Here is a 17503-nt window from a genome sequence, read left to right as displayed (position 1 = left end):
TTTTGTACGTTAACAATATATTCTTCCTGTCCATCTACAGTAAACTTTGGTATTCTTTATCTGTCCACATTGTTTTTTATAACTTACTTATTATCCATTGTTAAAAAATCCACAAAATATTGCCTTATAGAATAAAAGGTGAAACATTATGTAATCTTAAATACGGCATCACCTAATGACCCTCCAGCAGTATCAATACTCCTTCTGTAAGACGAAATTAGAGTCAACAAGATTATGGTTATTGATTCATTGATTAGATCTACGGACATTTATTTTTGTCTCTATTTGTTCAGAGACGGTTTGTTTTTGTTACAGGTTTGGCTCCTATTTGAAACAATCCAGCAAATAAATACGCTAAAGAATAAAATATGTAACATCAGGGCCAACAGTACCTAATTTTTATATCATTGGCCATGATCAGGCATTTCACTTATAGATCAATTTTATTTGATATAATATTGTGAAGTTACTCATAGTCAAATAATAATAAAAGGTTCTTTCAAATAAAGTTATATCCGAAATTTTAAAAACAAAATTGGTATTTTTTATTTTATTTCATTAATTTCATCAGAATTTAATTTTTAGGTAGTCTAATACTCTTGAATTTTATAGCACCAAAATTTATATCAAATAAATTTATATTAGATTGTAAAAACAACTGTAAAACCACAATGATTTCAAAGTGTTATTAGTTTCAAAAGTTCGGTTTGTTTTTAACATTTTTAAGGGAAGAATGAAGCGAATGGGGTTAATAAGTTTTATATTAAGTGAAGATGTAGTGGGAAAGCCCCTCCTGGTTCTTATAACCGCTTAGATATTCATAGATACTGTCAACTTTGCGTGAGTAGCTCCAAATATATGCGGGTCGGTCCCACTCTAAGTTTGGCTGTCAAAGTTTGCATCCTACACAGTTTGCCAACACATGATGTAATACGGAACAACCAGTAACACAGGCACAGAATTGTCGCCTGTATAAAGTTGTGTATCGGTGTTGTATTACTACTGTTGTATTTGTAGGAGACATCTGTTACTGCAACAACAAGTTAGTTGTTGGTAACACAGGCACAGAATTGTCGCCTGTATAAAGCTGTGTATCGGTGTTGTATTACTTCTGTTGTATTTGTAGGAGAAATCTGTTACTGCAACAACAAGTTAGTTGTTGGTAACACAGGCACAGAATTGTCGCCTGTATAAAGCTGTGTATCGGTGTTGTATTACTACTGTTGTATTTGTAGGAGACATCTGTTACTGCAACAACAAGTTAGTTGTTGGTAACACAGGCACAGAATTGTCGCCTGTATAAAGCTGTGTATCGGTGTTGTATTACTACTGTTGTATTTGTAGGAGACATCTGTTACTGCAACAACAAGTTAGTTGTTGGTAACACAGGCACTGAATTGTCGCCTGTATAAAGCTGTGTATCGGTGTTGTATTACTTCTGTTGTATTTGGAGGAGACATCTGTTACTGCAACAACAAGTTAGTTGTTGGTAACACAGGCACAGAATTGTCGCCTGTATAAAGCTGTGTATCGGTGTTGTATTACTTCTGTTGTATTTGTAGGAGAAATCTGTTACTGCAACAACAAGTTAGTTGTTGGTAACACAGGCACAGAATTGTCGCCTGTATAAAGCTGTGTATCGGTGTTGTATTACTACTGTTGTATTTGTAGGAGACATCTGTTACTGCAACAACAAGTTAGTTGTTGGTAACACAGGCACAGAATTGTCGCCTGTATAAAGCTGTGTATCGGTGTTGTATTACTACTGTTGTATTTGTAGGAGACATCTGTTACTGCAACAACAAGTTAGTTGTTGGTAACACAGGCACAGAATTGTCGCCTGTATAAAGCTGTGTATCGGTGTTGTATTACTTCTGTTGTATTTGGAGGAGACATCTGTTACTGCAACAACAAGTTAGTTGTTGGTAACACAGGCACAGAATTGTCGCCTGTATAAAGCTGTGTATCGGTGTTGTATTACTTCTGTTGTATTTGTAGGAGAAATCTGTTACTGCAACAACAAGTTAGTTGTTGGTAACACAGGCACAGAATTGTCGCCTGTATAAAGCTGTGTATCGGTGTTGTATTACTACTGTTGTATTTGTAGGAGACATCTGTTACTGCAACAACAAGTTAGTTGTTGGTAACACAGGCACAGAATTGTCGCCTGTATAAAGCTGTGTATCGGTGTTGTATTACTACTGTTGTATTTGTAGGAGACATCTGTTACTGCAACAACAAGTTAGTTGTTGGTAACACAGGCACAGAATTGTCGCCTGTATAAAGCTGTGTATCGGTGTTGTATTACTACTGTTGTATTTGTAGGAGACATCTGTTACTGCAACAACAAGTTAGTTGTTGGTAACACAGGCACAGAATTGTCGCCTGTATAAAGCTGTGTATCGGTGTTGTATTACTACTGTTGTATTTGTAGGAGACATCTGTTACTGCAACAACAAGTTAGTTGTTGGTAACACAGGCACAGAATTGTCGCCTGTATAAAGCTGTGTATCGGTGTTGTATTACTACTGTTGTATTTGGAGGAGACATCTGTTACTGCAACAACAAGTTAGTTGTTGGTAACACAGGCACAGAATTGTCGCCTGTATAAAGCTGTGTATCGGTGTTGTATTACTACTGTTGTATTTGGAGGAGACATCTGTTACTGCAACAACAAGTTAGTTGTTGGTAACACAGGCACAGAATTGTCGCCTGTATAAAGCTGTGTATCGGTGTTGTATTACTACTGTTGTATTTGGAGGAGACATCTGTTACTGCAACAACAAGTTAGTTGTTGGTTGACGGTTGACCCTGTTACAAAACTGTAAGTTCTAGAATGTAATAATAATAATTGGTTCATTTTCGTATAATAAAATTCGTAAACGTAACATTAAGGTCAAGGACAATATAAGACAATGCAATACCGGAGACGGATGCCCTTTACCTCTCCCTGCCACCACAATCGCTTTCCTGTTCGCTTTGTATTTCCTGCGCCGCGATCTCACAGGAAATACCGACATTGAGTTCCTCCGCAATGCTTCATCTTCGTTAGTTCTTATGTAACGTGTTTTTGCTCTTGACTCCTGTGCGATGTAATCGCTTGGGTTCATTCTCTGTCAGATATCGCTTAATTATTTTAACTTTGAGAGGAAGTCTCTTGCTACACTTTTTTAGTTGTCTAATCTTTTAGGTATATTTTTACCTTAAGAAGAGGGTTCAGTGTTCGAAACGTAGTGTTATTCTTTTTTGTAATGTTTAACTATTTTTTTATTTGTATTCTTGATGGAAGTCATTAGGTTTAACTCTAAATGACATTTTATATTCTTCCATGTTTTCATTAAAAGACATTTAACTATGCAAATGAAATGTTGTTTGTCCACTGTAATCAACGTATATATTACCATTATAATATTGGTAGAATATTGAATCAACATTTAACCTACAATAAAAAAGTAATTGTACGTTTGACTGTATTACTTACATAAGACAAACCATCCAATGATATTTATTTAAACACGCAAAGGTGAGCGCCTAGACTACTCTGTGTGGAGTTGAGAGGTCAGGCAGCAAATGTCGGAAAAATAAAACTGCAACTTACGTGGCGCAGCCCTAGCTTCAGTACTCGGAACTAACTGTAAAAATCACGACATCAGCACACCAAGTCTGTATGAGTGATTTAGTATCTCCTATGCAAGATACTACATTAAAAGCAGAGCATTTAAATAACGTTTTAAGTGTTATAGAAATGGCCATACAGATTTTAAAATATAGTGGAATATAAATGTTAAGCTGGGATTGGAAGTGTTTGCAAACATATAACTCCTTTACTATAGCTACTGCGAATAATTACGGGAGAAAAATGTAGGCTCACACGAATATTTCCTTCAAAGTGAATTAAAGTTAAATATTTTTTCTAGTATTTGAGGTTTTTATTATCCTACTCATAATAGTAAAACTGTGAAAATGTATGAAATAAATTATTTAAAAAGAATTTGAAATATACGTTAAAAAATTTACTTTTAAAATGTTAATCTTATTTCACAAACATTATATACTGATAAATATTAAATTAGTTGTGGAAGGTCAGATCTCAATAAAAACTCAAATAATTTATTTCATCATAATATGATCAACTATATTTGCAATTTCAACTATTTTAATGCTCTGTAATGCAAAGATATTTAGTACTATATTTGAAATAATTGGATTGATTCACATTGGTAATAAAACGCGCTACTAATTTAACACTACCCGCAGATGCAAAGCAAACTCTCTCATGTGACTTTATTGTCCAGCAAGATTGTTCAGCTCCATTGTAGCTTGGGATTATCTCGAGCTGTGCCTCAGCGATTTGTAAGTTGGAAGAACTAGCATCCTGTTCTTCCCATCACTCCTTGTCAATTTTTTTTGGGTTACTTAAACATTGGTTTAATCAACAAATGCTTGCCACAAAGGATTACCCTAAAGATCGAAAACTGGAATGATCAACAGTGGGCCAAACATTTTTCAGCTCTAATTAATGTAGTGGTTTAGGTAGTGCCAACGTTTGAACGATTGTATAAAAGTTTCATCCGAAATATTAGTGTTGTTTCTTCTAATGTTATTAGTAAATACATTACATAAATGTTGACTCGAATTATTTTTATTTAATAACTTTCTTAATATCACTTGCCATTTTCATCGTTTTACTCCAACATCGTAGTATTCTTGGAACCTAGTTCCAATCAGGATTGTATGAGCACCCAACTAAATTTTTCTTCAAATTAATACAGGAATTTTCTTTTGTAGAAATTGATCGTCAGGTACGCTAATTTTGGTGGAAGTTAAAATAGGGAATTATAAAAAGGGTTATAAGATATGGAAACGATACATTTTGAACTATATTTTTTTAGTGCGTGATACACTTAGAACTGATTGTCACCCACATAACAATTGTATCACCGTCAGACAGCGAGATAAAAAAGCTGATAGTCACCACTTTAAGGGTCTGTATATTATTAGCTGATGATGATTTAACATTTTATTTCCGTCTTTACCAGTTGTTTGTGAGTGCTTCATGCTAAGAAAAATACAAATTGAGAAAAAGTTTTCGTTTTTATATAATTAACACTTCTGATAAAATCCTATTCCGACCTCCTTCAACACTAGCGTGGTTGATGATGATGAATTTCTTTCGTGTGGGAGTTTTCTCTATCAATTTCAAGAAAAAACCAGACTTATACAGTGCAAACTAACTCTGGGCTCCTGGTACTTAGTGGCATCAGTTGTAAAAACGCTACTCTAGAAGACGCGACTCCTGAACTCCTGGTCTCTGCAATATGGCCTTATCTTTTATTACTCGGACTGTAGTGTATGAAGATATTGGTCTAATAAGTATTAAATTTCATTAATATTAATATTTTCTATTAATTTTATAAATGTTTTTTTTTTTTTAAATAAACTTATTATATTAATTTATTTCCCTATTTATTCCAGCTGATTAAAATTATTCGATATGTGAAATAATATTATTTAAGAGTCGAATGCCTTATCTTAAAAAGAAGACACATCTGCAGTAACATCATTTAAGTACCATACTTACTATTACTAGTAAAACGAAACCCTTTTATGTATTCTTGTACTCGGCCAAATTACGGGTTAAATTTCTTAATGGCAGAAAGTTCTGTACTTTAAGGAGTCGGGAGCTGAAAACAACAATTATTTTTGTGTGAAAAATTCAATTAAACTTTCCTAAATGAATCATTAAAAGGAAAGTTTAAAAGTTAAACAGAAATAGAAATTCGTTGAGGCGGTCGTTCTCCAGAAATGTATAAGTTACCAGAGCACTTCAAGCCATCAGAAGTAAAACTTTTAGTAACAGTTGGTGCTTGTACACTTTTTGTGGCATTGGAACTTTTTGCGTTATTTTCAACAACGCTTCACTGGGGGAAATTAATTTATTCCTTAAACCGTGACAGAAGTACATTACTTCTTTAATAAGTCAGGATCAAACGTCATTCTGTTTCAGTAATCTCTGTAACCTTTTTGTTTCAATAATATGATAGTAACGACAATATTGTGTTTGACTCATCGCCAGTGACAGTATTTATTTAGAAGCAACTGAACTATATATATATGGCTTAATGGTCTAAGAAGTCAGACTTGTGATCAGAGAAGCGATAGTAGAGGTTTAATTCTGTCTGTGACCATTACTCTTCTCATCAGTATCATCGACCTGGTACTTTATCGACTCTCCCCCTTATCCCGTTTGATAATAACCTCGCAAAGGCCAGTGGCCCATGAGAAAGAGTAGAACATGCTTATAATGAGATCCTTACAAACAATAGACGATGCATTTGACACAGTACTGTGCATATTTATTATATACTTAAAATTAAAAAATAATTGTTGTTATCCCTTAATTTTTGTACTGTGATTACACGCGTTACACATTATGGCATACCACTAATGGTTACTTTAACTGTGTTAATAATGTTTTTTTAACACGATTTGAGAGAATATTATTTTTATCCAATGTAAAAATAAAACAAAATGTAAATAAATATGAGTGACAGAAATAACAAACAAATTTAATCTGCAGCACAAGCAATATTTTTAATTCACTTGAGTCACTAAGAGCACAGCTAGATGAATGCTGAGTAAGCATATCGCCCTAAAAGTATTAATTTTTAAGTGTGAAATATACTGTATGTAGCTCAAGAGTGGATTAGCGCGATCCTGTCAATCACTTTTCATGTATTTCTAAAAACATCGTGCATTCTAGATTTTTAATTTACTTACGTTTTTTAATAAGTTAGCATTTTGCATTTTCATATCTTAGTACAACAAATTATGATTTGACTATATATATATATATATATATATATATATATATATATTCTTAAATTAGAAAAATCTTATATTTACATTATTTTGTTTCAGTAGCTTATCTTGTTTTATTATGGTCTATTAGATTATTTTAATTGGTTCGTAATTCTAATTTGGTAATTATTTTATTATGTTTGCAAAATTGTTTAGTATTATTATGTGTATTGTTACTGTTGTAGTGATCAATTAATTACATACGTTTAAACTACTTGCATTACAATACGTGTTGCCAGAAAGTTTAGGGACACCCCACATAAAGTGATATACTACTTTGTGTCCCTATACTAACAGCAGATTGGCTAACTCTATATATTTCCCCATTAACGCAGTGTAAAACGAAGTATTTTGTGGTGACTTTCATTACTTTATGTATAAAATATTTCAAATATGATCTTTTTTGTGATTTTAAAATTTTGGAGGAAAAACCTGTTTTTTTTTTAAAAACATTAAAATTTATAACTTCTGAAATAAATGTCCAATCATCTTAACAATTGGTACGTTGTTTTAACATAAGGTATGGAGTAAATAAATGCTATTGTGGCAACTAGAAAAAAAATAACTCACAGTTTGGTGATCGTCGCCCAAAGTTCCTTTATTTTTATTTTTTTCGGAAATGAAAAACTGATAACTTTGGTGCGTTGTAGCGCCGAACTATGAGAGTGGTAGGCAATCCACGCACACCAGCTTGTTCCTCACAAAACAGAGGAAGGGATATTGATGCGCACGCACTCCTTTTTCATCATTAATTTGCTTTGTTGCCGTCAGCTACAAACATCGCCATTTCCGTGTTTGTAAAAATAAAAATAAAGGAACTTTGAGTGATCACCAAACTGTGAGTGATTTTTTTCACTTCGTTTTCACTGCATTAATGGGAGAATATATAGAGTTAGCCAATCTGCTGTTAGTATAGGGACACCTTTAATGTTACCTTTTAATGTTACCATAAATTAGGAAATTTAGTTAAATAATAAGTATATATTTAAATAGGCTACTTTACATATGCCAAACGTACGATAATTAAACATAAATTTCGTTAATTACTAACTTGCGAGTACTAATTAAATAATGCATAGGATTAAGTATACTATTAACAATGACACAGTGTGTGCAACGGGTTTACACTGGAGTAGGCAGGCACTGAAAGGTGGGGAGAGTATAATGGCATATTTTTGGAATGGGTACTATAACGAATTCGCTGGAACCTACCCCCTCCACCATTGCTACACCAAAGGTGAACCTTTACAGCAGTAACAAACTACTCCCTAAAGTAATAGTACTTTAATAGAATTTTAAAATGTATGTCGAACCGTACTTTATTAGAAACTTTAAAAATGAAGTACGGCTCGACCTTCATTAAACTTTTTAAATTAACGATTCCTCCTCCAATGAAGTAGCTTTTTTGAATTTTGGGTGTTAAAAATCATTGTGACAAAATAATTAGGGATCAAATTATGAGGGTTATCATTCAAACAAAGGAGTTAAGTTTCTAGAATCAGCCGCTTTAGATAGCGGACGGTCTGTCTAACCCTGTATATACTGTAAAAATATATAAATTAGTCCCCAAAATAAGATCACATATAATTATTGTGTACATATAATGGTGTAAGAGTCAATATTGAACACTTAACTTTTTTAAACTAAGACGCACATAGAAAATTTCTTAATTTTTTTTTCTTCTTTAAAGAAACTTTCAAGCTATGGAGTTTGCACTTGGGGGAGGGAGAGCGAGACAGAAGTAAGTCAAATTGAGAAAGCTTCTGGGGAAAACTAGTTGTAGAGAAGCGATGCAGTTTAGAAGAAAAGGCAAACATCGAAGGTCGATGTTAAATTTGACTTGATGATAAGTTTTATTACAGAGGGGTCCAGAACGTTTTAAGCAGTTAAAGAATAAAGGATTGTATGGTTTGTATATGATGCAAATTTTGAAGTGTGATCTCAGGGTTTTGTAGGATACTAGGCTATATTGCCATGCTTCTTCGTTAATATCCAAAATAAATACTGTTAAGAGCCAGATTTACTGCTGGTCATCTTTATTGTCGCTCCATAAGAACAATGATAAATCTCATCCACTTTTACGACCTTTTTGGTCGTAAAATTATGGGAGATGACTCATTTTAAGGATATAAGTAATATGCATCCAAACCGTTTTTACTTTTCTGATAATTTTATATTTTTCCAGAAAATAAACCTCAATGTTAGTTTTATTCCATAGATAATTATTCAAATCATTATAAAAAAAGAGCATTTGAATGCGTAATAATTATATCATTAAAATGAGACACTTCCCATAACGCAACGATCTAAAGAAATGGGTGTAAACCTGCGAGAGGTTTAATATTGTTCTTATGGGGAAAAACCTGAGGCCATTTTATTTCAACCTACTCAACAACACAGTTTAAACACATCGTGAGCTGAGAATTATCACACTATGACTTTAAAGGCTAATCAACAAAAGTATACATACAATACAATTGTGATAATTCAAAACATTTTTATAAGAACACTATGACGTCAGGAGACTCCCACTAGTGCCAACCTAACCTGTTATTATATGACGGCCTTTTATACAGAGATCCATTCCGATCTCGATCACTGCCTTATAAATTATTCATGCTATTTTCTCTCCTTTCTCCCAGGTTATGCATTGAGAATCGGTCACATAATGAGGTACATTTGTCTTTTCCAACCTTTCTTTGTGCTCTACTTATTCAAATCGAATGGCCCTGCCCAATGCGAGCCTTTTTTCCTGTTTGGAATACAAATGGGTGACATTTCGAAACAGATAATTTCATTGGCGAATTACGAATGATTTTTTTGCTCTTTATTTTCAGTGTAAACGTTTTAAAAACTGTTTAGATATAAAAACTTGGAATTTGTAAAACTGCCTGAACATGAACATAAAACAATATGTAAGCGAATTTATAATGACATACTAGACGATCATGCCCTACCAGACCCTTCTTTTTATACTGTTCCCCTCTTTGTAAGGAAAATAGGATTTCGGCCATTTGCCATCGTTATATGTTACCAAATTTAGTAACTTAGATAAAAATATATTAAAAATTATTTTGCCCGAATAAATAGTTCCACAACCATTAAACCATAATTAAGTATGGTTTATGCAAAGTAAAAAGAATTAAACCTCGAATATTTGGTTATATCATGTAATGAATCATTTTGTTTTAGGGTTTTTCAACAAGTAAAATTTTGCTTGAATTTTCACCATGTAATCTGTAGCATTAGAACACTGAACCAGTCTGACCAGTTATAAGTCTAGTTGTAGCTACCTATAGCTACAAGACTTTCGGATAGTTTCACTCATAACGCTAAGCGCCGAATCTTTTAAGCCAATTACAATTTAGAACGATGTATGAAATTTTTCATTTTATTGTTATTAATTGTCTATTGTAAAGGTTAAGGGGACAGGGACGTCCCTATCTCGCCCATGTTAATTTGGTAATATTTAGGTACATTTAAAAAGAAAACTAAAAGTGCTATGACTTTGAAACTTTTTGTAATATAAATACACATTGTTCTTAGTAATTTTGATGAAGTATTATTTTAATTTTTTCAAAAAATAAAATAAATATTATAATTGTTTTAATGTTAATATTTTTTACATATTTTTTGGTTTGATTAAATTTAATAAAAAAAATACCAAACAAGATATTGGAGTTTTACTTCATCATTTTGTTGCCTGAAGTATTCTTAACAAGCTGTAAAAAATTCAGATGAATCCATTTATATTTGGCTGATAAAAGTGTACCTAACCCCTATAAAAATAGGTTTTCGGAAAACGAAACAAAACGTCACGACTATACCTTATAATATGTTAAATTTACAATGTAGACTTACATTAAAATGCTCCAGGGGCATAGGATGGGGTTATCTGCTTCTTCATCATCTTCTAACTTCCTTTTATTATTTCTTCTATTTTGCCTTGCCATTTTTTCAATGTTCTTAACCGCACGTGTCCGCGTCATATATTCTTCCCAAATCTTCATTTTTCAGTCCCACTACTGTATTTAACCCAGCCTTCCCACATAACTGTTCTAGTACTTGTACTTTAGCTAGACTTCCTTCATTAAAACATATAACAGCATCTAGAACTCCAAGTTTCAGTGTATTTATCCCAACAAAAACATTTTTAGGAATTCGGGTCCAAACGACATTATTGAACGATTCCGTTTGATTTTGTGTTCTGCCCATGAAGACATTTCTTGAGTAAATTTAAGTTACCTAAGTCTTTGTAAATGGGTTTGATGACTTCCATCACAGCTTGAGGTATTGAATTTTCATGGGATGGTATGGGTAGTTTCTGTGCTTCAGCCCGATTTTGCTTGCACCACGAATCAATGCCTTTTGGGGCATAGACCATGTGAAGGATTTTCATCTGATGAAATTTTATGGTTAAAAATGTGGCCCATACAGCTTTCTGCATATTTTGTAAGGTCATTTACATTAGCTCTAATGGCATTACCATAGTAAGTTTGAAGCTGATCTATAATGCTTTCAGTAAGTCTGCCTTTACCTGATAACGGTTTTTCATCAGAACAAAGTTTCCCTTTATATGTCTTCTTTAGGCTACGAAGCCTCGTGCCCATCCTCTTCTGCACGTGCCCTACACATTCTAATTTGCTTATTTCTGTATCAGGGGCCATAAGGTTTACCTTGCAACAACTGACTGGAAAGCTTTGCTGTCCCCATCTCCTAAATAATGCACATATCTTACCGGCTTTTGACGAGTAGTAGATCGGAAAAAAAAACAAGGTTTTTGCTCCATCGACTTCCATAGATCCTGAGTAGTTGGCTTGACAACCTTCATGGGACATCAATTCTTTCCTTTACAAATGAAACAATATTTAGTAAGGCATTGAACATCTAAAATTTTCCCTGTATCGATACTGCTAAGCTGTCAACACACCATTCAGTGAAGAGTACTCCCGCTTTTGCCAAGTTCCGTCGAACATTGCACCGATGTCACTATTACCATTATCACAAAACAATTGTGTCTATTACTGCATTCATCATTGACTCATTGGCTACTTTTTCTACAAATTCCAAAAATTGTTTCAGTGTAGCGATGAAACTTTTTAGGTGGCGGAGGCATGTCCATGATGGATGTGAATACATTGGCAGACTTTTGTCCCTTGCCAATACTCCTAAATGCATAAACTAACCTCAAATTATGCTCATAATATCCCTTATTAGTTTTAGGAGATGTCATAAATGATGTTTGAAAATTGCATATATTACATTTCATAACTAAAACTACAAACTATTCCTTTTCTCTTGTCTGGGGACCAAAGAGTTATCTGCGGACAGGATTTGCATTTTACTTGCGATAAAAGCTGACTTTGCAAAATAGAAATATCAATCATAACATTACCTTCAGTCATATTGTCCACACATAGTCATGTTTCTCACCACACATTTTAACATATTTTAGCTTTTACTAGAACTTGGAGTAGTGATCTTACGCCTAGGACTCACTCTAACATCTTCTGGGCGTAGCGAGGCCTATTTGTTTGATCTTGTACATCATTTTCTAGCTTTCTGGTATGAATATTACCGTGAAACTTCCTTTTATTAAACTTTTTTTATCCTAGGCATTGTACTTTAGTATTATCTATACACAAAATAAATAACAACACAAAACAAACTTCACAGTCACTAACCAAACTTAGTGTCAGAACGAAAGGAATAGCCAAAATAATAAACAATCTACAATGAAACACAGCTGACTTCTGCTAGGAAACAAAACCATAGAAACCTAAAGTAACTAGATAATAGATGTTCAAAATATAATATGTTATAAAACATCACATATATATACACGATACAAAACTTGTTTTACTGGATCGTTGACTACATTAGTTGATAATAGTTCGACGAAAAATTAGTGTAACGTTTCATTTATTATTTTTTTTAAATTATATATATATAAAGTTAATATGCTTGTGTGTGGTATCAAAATGTTCAGAATTAAACGGAGTATTTTACTAAATAAAAATGTGAACAAGTGAAAAAAATAATATTTTTTTGACGTCCCTGTCTCCTTAAGGCTTAGGGGCATTTAACGGAATTCTATCTATTTTCTATTGTCTTGCTGGATGCTGTACAATAAGATTTTACGCTATTATGCATGGAGTTTATTGTCCTTGAAGTAGTTCGTTCATAGTTTACTCATCCAAAACACTGTATAAAATCTTTGTTTATAGATATTTTCCCAAACATGTTGATATAGTTTGTGCGGGTTTATATCCTGAGAATGACTGTCCTCAGCAGAACAGTTAGTACACTAACTTGGATTTCCCAAGGTTCTAACATCGTTGCCAATCTATACATTTATTCAAAAACTTTTCTGACGCTTCACTCAAGTCATGTCTCCACGGAAGAAGGGAAAGCCAGTTCTGAATCAGCCTCTCTAGTCAAAGCAGGCAGGGGGTCGTACACCCTTATGTCTATGATGGCAAGAACCTTTGAGTCTTAGGGAACATATCCCACCAACTCCAACAATCATCTCCCGCGCTAGACCACACCTATCGAATTACCCTTTGTGCCCGAGAATATCGACTGCGGTAAGTGATGTGCAGTTCCTGGAGATCGATAAGGTTGCTTAGATTTAAGTGAAACGTCGGTTTTTTTTGTACCCAGTGTGGGTTCGCCTGGAACTTATAAACCAGCCAGAAATGAACCCTCTGGGGAAGGGAGACTTATATAGACTCCAAACATATTTTAATAAAGGGGCAAACTACATCATTGTTATATACGTCCTACAAGAAGGAACCAGGTAGAAATTTTAACCTCTCACCCTATGGATAAACATACTCATATTTTTCTACATAATGAAATCATCGACTTTGATTTAAAAGTGTTGGCTGGATTAGCGTTTGAAAAACTCTTCTGCTTCCTACTTTCAAATTATAAAAGGTAGGAAAAGCGTATTCTTTATTCCAGTTAGGTAATAAAAATAATGTTTAACTGTAAATGGAACAGGACGACCCATCAAATCGTAGTTAAATATTACACGTGAGCTGAGCGTCCATTAAACTGCAGTTTGCAGCATCAATTCCGGATTAATGAAGCGCTTCTTCATTAGAAGTGGTTCACATTTCATTTTCTAATTAATTGAGCAAACTATTTTAATAACAAATAATTCGTTGAAGGAAATGTCTTTTTCTACTTGAGGAATAAAAGGCATTTAAACTTAAATTTCAAGGATTCAGATTCGCTATCATCGCAGAATCTTAAATCAGAATTTCCACATAGTTAAATATTAATCTAACAGCCTAATTTTCAAAATATAATCAATCATCAAATAGGATCAGGTTCCTTTTTTGTGCAGTGAAATGAAAATTCTCTTTCGTCAATCCCCTATTCAGAAAACTGTTGGTGGGAGTAACGTCCTCGACTTCAATTCATAACTTTAGTTATTTGGGTAATGTAAAAAATAAGACTTTTGTTTACGACATTTCGTAAGAGCCAAACTGCAATGTGAAATTTGTCAATACTAGAAAGTTCATAAGTTGTATTTAGTGTCTATTTCTAGCGAGCAGCTTTTTTCAAATTTCATTCATTACCTGCTAGATCCATTTCAGTTAAGTTTCAAGAATCAATACATATTTTCAAAATTCACTTTACAACAAATAATAATAAATAAGGCATTTGATAGTTTTGTAACCATGGATCAATGCTATTCCAAATATCAGTACCATATCTAGACTAAAAATATTAATTTCCTTGCTGATTACATCAAGAACTGTCCTAAACTGCATTATGTTATTCTAGCAAGGGTTGAAATCATAAACTATCAGAACCTTAACTGCTTTTCATAAAACCTCTCATATTGTTTGATGGATGTATATTAATCGTATTCAAAAATGTTATGTTCCTATAATGTCATAACCACATTTTAACAACTGCATCACATAAATAACAAATAAAGTAATCACCAGACATGGCCGGAAATTCTACACTCATAATTGCGTCCGGAAATACACACAAAATGCAGAGTAATATTTTCACAAAATAAATAATAACATTATAGAGTAGTATTTTTTGTAATTATCAAATTATATTCTTCTTCCCAAAACAACGAACATAAATTTAATAATACTTTATTATCATGTTCTTACACCGATGATTTAAGATTTTTACTATCTTAAAACAATTCTTATTTTAATTATTTTAACTTTATCAAAGTAAAAAAAAATAAAATTTCAAAGGATAATATTATTTTGGAAATGTGACATTATCATATGTCACAAAATGTGTAACTAAATATTTCCATACTGTGTTTCACGTACGCCTGTGCTGGTATATAAAGCTCTTGACTTCTTGTCCACGTGATGAGTTCGTGACCTGCATCATGTGCAGTGACAACTCCTGGGTTCGTTTACTTCTGTCTGGACTCAGAATCTTTTATAATATTCATTTTCTCATTCTTATCTCGTTATCTTCACGAAACAACTAAATGCACACGTGACGAAGAGGATAGATTTCATTTGTCGAAACGTTGTGTTATACATATTGTAATCATATACCGATATCAAATGTCCGAATTCCTATTATCCTTTCAAACAATCTATCGTCATTTAAAACGCTTTAAATGAATTATTAAAGTCTCAGAATACCGTACATAGATAAAATAACTCATTTAAAACCATCAATTGTTTCCTTACATGTGTACATTGCGCAGGATATGATTATTTGGTACATTATGAATTACATACAATTACGGTAATGAGTATTTTGCAGAATTATTTAATAAATTTGAAAATAGTAATCTTATATAAAACATGTTTGAAAGCTAATAAATTGTTATTATTGTATTAGGAATATGACTAGAGACGCAAGTTCTTTCTTATAACAGAACTCTGTGTTTGACATTTACGCCGTCGTTCTGCCAAGTTACACTTGTTAGTGTTTTGGAGTCGTTTCCCTCGTATACACTATAAACTTCCCCAGACTCGTTACATACTTTATAAACTTCCCAACTTTCCACCATTCTAACCACCACTTGTCAAACAACTTTTATATTTGTAGGTTGTTGATGAAAAACAGTCTGCCGACTTGCAGATAACGTAAGGATCTATTTGTAAAATGTTAATTTTTATAAGTGAATCAAATAAAGTGTGAACAAAGTAACACACTGTGTGGAATTAGTTCGAACATTTATGTGAAGCCATGCGGGCAACTAATAGCTTAACAAATTTAACGTTTTTATCTGAAACTGCAATTTTTTATTTTTTTATTATTAATAACCATAATGCAGCATTCATAACCCATAAATTAGTTGTCGTAATTGCCTAAGGAGCTGTGAAATAAAACTAATGAAAATAAAAATGTAGGTATCAACTACAGTTTTTGTTGCAATATTATGCTATTCTAATATTCAAATAGAAAAAGACTAAACTTACTTATTTTTATAGATTTGATATACATTAGCTTGTCTCCATTTCACAAAAATTGTATCATAATTACGTATTTAACGAATAAAGTTATGTTTCGTAAAATACACATGTTCCTTGTATTTGCAAAAGGATGTCAGTGAAATGAAAGACAGTTCTATTAAAATTTTAAATGCTCTTTTTCCATTTTTAATATTTGTAATTTTTCTTAAGCAGACTGTTAACCATTTATAACATAAAGTCACTTTAGTGCTCTCACTCTATTAAGTCATATCATTCTTTCACCCCTAGTTATGACCAAAAAGTAATTGTCGTTAAAAGGCGGTGTTTTATAGTATAATAAAAAATATAGTGCAAGTATGATAATTATGTTATGAAAAATGCGTTTAAAAATATTGGAAATTTATTCAATGAAGTCAATAATAATAGTTTTTACTATAGTAAACTTTAATGAGTAATTAACTATTACAAAAAAAATAATTCATATCATATCGATCATTAACTTCAAAATCATAATGTACTTGTGCATAATAACCTGAATTGGGGTATTACCGTGGAAACAAGTTAAAATACAGAAATTATCAAGGGGTCTTAAGTGACGTTGTCTACTAATGCAGCTCTAAAGTGAAGCGATGGTGAGTGGGTGACTCTGTCACTTGAAATCCTACCGACCAAGGCATCGCACACTCTCAGGACTGCTTCCGGTATTAATTCAAGAGGGAGCCCACTGAGTCTAGAAAGGCCACTACTGCAAATTGTGCAATCGTCCTGCACAGCACGGGCGTTGCATTTCTTTTCTTTCCACTGTCTTTATTTCAGCACCCTCTTTAAGTAGAGAGATACAGGTCCAGTCCTGGAAATCAGAGACCATTTTCTAGACGACCGATTGAAGAGAGTGGCCGATAGCTATCTTGAGTTGTTTTTATTTGTAAATTCTGCAGACAAAGAATATATTCAATGTGAACTTTCAGTTTAGTTCTATTTCACCTTTCGCTTAGTGCAGTTTCTGAAATCTGATACTGTCACAGGCTTGACTCCTAAAATCTGGAGTACACGTCTAACTGAAGAGGTCTAACAATATTGATGACTAAGACGTTCACGACGATCTCTTTACATCGTTTCGACATCAGAGACACCTGAACCACAAAAGAGCTCTGCCTGGTTTCTCAGCACCCACCCAATGTAATTTATGATTAAAGTTACTTCTGTATTGGAAATAATAA

General features: G+C 33.1%; 1 protein-coding gene across 1 annotated transcript in view; it reads right to left on the bottom strand.

The window, feature by feature from the left end:
• LOC124365353 overlaps nt 1-17503 on the bottom strand; it is a 169302-nt gene that overhangs the window by 73943 nt on the left and 77856 nt on the right. The window lies entirely within an intron of this gene.

The sequence above is a fragment of the Homalodisca vitripennis genome, chromosome 6 (assembly GCF_021130785.1).
Source record: "Homalodisca vitripennis isolate AUS2020 chromosome 6, UT_GWSS_2.1, whole genome shotgun sequence".
Classification (NCBI taxonomy): Eukaryota; Metazoa; Arthropoda; class Insecta; order Hemiptera; family Cicadellidae; genus Homalodisca; species Homalodisca vitripennis.
The sequence above is the reverse complement of the archived record's forward strand: the minus strand, read 5'-3'. Positions and strand labels throughout refer to the sequence as shown.